The sequence below is a fragment of the Ursus maritimus genome (assembly GCF_017311325.1).
Source record: "Ursus maritimus isolate PB19 chromosome X unlocalized genomic scaffold, ASM1731132v1 scaffold_X1, whole genome shotgun sequence".
NCBI lineage: Eukaryota > Metazoa > Chordata > Mammalia > Carnivora > Ursidae > Ursus > Ursus maritimus.
In genome coordinates, this window is record NW_024423319.1 from 591,518 (window position 1) to 593,435 (window position 1,918).

At 50.2% G+C, this 1,918-nt stretch overlaps 1 protein-coding gene across 1 annotated transcript in view; it reads right to left on the reverse strand.

Moving 5' to 3' along the window:
• Positions 1–1,476, reverse strand: part of VBP1 (VHL binding protein 1) — a 22,769-nt gene extending 21,293 nt beyond the window's left edge. The window contains exon 1 of the mRNA XM_040626576.1: positions 1,442–1,476. The gene's annotated coding sequence lies outside the window, so the exon portion shown is untranslated. The remainder of the gene's footprint in view (positions 1–1,441) is intronic.
• Positions 1,477–1,918: the final 442 nt, after the last annotated feature.

Sequence of the window (1,918 nt, forward strand, 5' to 3'; positions counted from 1 at the left end):
TTATACTATGTGTCAGGTGTTGTGCTAGGACCAGGAGAAATGACACTATGCCAAGATGATTAGCTCACTTTCCTCCCACTGGCAGGGCATGTAAATAGGGGCTGTGGTGCTCCACAAATTGCCCAAGTTCAAATCCTGGATAACTTCCTTACACACTATATGACTTGGGGCCAAGTGACTCAAGTACCTCTGTTTCATCATCTACAAAATGGGAATGATAATACCTACCTCCAGGAGTTTTGTAAAAGCATTAGGAAAGTGCCTGGCAATCAACAAATTTTGTCTCATTACCATTAGTTGGGAAACGAATGTAAAGAAATAAATGGCACAGCTCAGGGAGAAAACACAAAATAACAAAAGAAAACAACTACAAAATTGAATCAGCAAATGCAAATAGGCAATACAGAGTGTATACAAAAGTGGTCTCAATAAAGAATAAATAAAAGAAATGGGTATTTTGAACGATGTAAGGTATCATTAACAAAAAGATGGAGATACAGCAATATAGGCACAAACCAAAAGGTCAAGAAAATTCCGTTAAGACTTTATAGTAGCTCGGTCAGAACTGAGTGAGGACAGACAGATGATACTGACCTGAAGGCCAGTAGTATTTTCTCTCATTTTGAAATACTCTCGTTTTGAAATACTATTTCTAGAATGGACTAATGAAAGGGCAGTGTTGAAGTCATCTAGTTGCTTCTCTTTGACTGGACTTGGGTTGATCCCCCTGTTCTATGAAGCCTCCAAATTGCCTTCCCTACCTCCTCTCTCCACTCCACACGATGCATTCTCTATGAAGTTGTTAGAATGATGCACCTAAAACCAAATATGATTATATCGTGCCTGTATTTAGACACCTAATGACAGCCTGCTGCCTACTGGATAAAGCCTCAACTCCTTAGCAGGACACACAAAGCCTCTTCACACTCTGACTGTATTCTACCTTCCCACCAGTCTCTTCTTCCATTCCTGCAAGGCAACAGACCACTGCATTCCTTCAACAGACTGGGTGTAATTTCCTATTTTCACACCTAAGCACCAGCTGTTCTGCCTACTCATTGTATCCTAAGTCACCATATAACCGCCGGTCGCTCCAACATCTAGGCTGAGTCTCTCTCTGGCTTCTCACCGCCGCCCCCTTTCCCTTTCCAAGCAGCAGAGGGCGAAACCGGGCATCCGGGGGAGAGGCCCCTCAGACCGCCCCGCTCCACAGTCCTGCCGGCTCAGCGCCCTTCTCTTCGCCGACCCGGTTTCACCCCCCCTCCGGGAGTATCCAGCAGTTCAGTTACGTCTGGCGTAGAGAGGGGAACGGAGCGAAGCCTTTCTGCCAGGTCCATTAGCTCAACTCCTCCCCCAATAGTCGAGGCTGGGGGCAAGGCCGGGAAGGAAAGGTAGCTCGCGGCCTAGCGCCAAGATGCCGGGGGGCCAGCGTGCCTCTTACCACAAACACGGCCTCAGGAATCCCTAGGTGGAGCCGCCGCCGTTCCCTGTGGCCACTTCTCTAAGCCACAACCATCCTTCGCGGCCGCCCATCTTGGGGAAGCGAGCGCCGTTCTTTGCACTCCGAGCCGCCAACCGCTGGTGGTCCTGATTGGCTCGCTCACAGCTGCAGGTCCGCCCCCCTTGTGAGTCTGCGCGTCCATTGGCGCGCAGGAAGTAGCCGCCCTTCTCTCTCCGAAGACTCGCCCAAACTGTGGGTGCTGATTCGCTGTGCACAAGTGAGTGACAAGACAGGAAGTGCCGCGGGAGAGACGCTGACTCCGCAGAAGAACCAATGCGGGGTTCGGGGAATAAGGGTCTTGGGGATTTTGTGGGTGGAAGGGCTCGAGGACCCTGGGAATCAGAGACTGAGCTAGACCCCAGTACGATCCCAGAATGGGCAGCACCTTCCAGAATGGACTTCGAAGCGACCCGATCC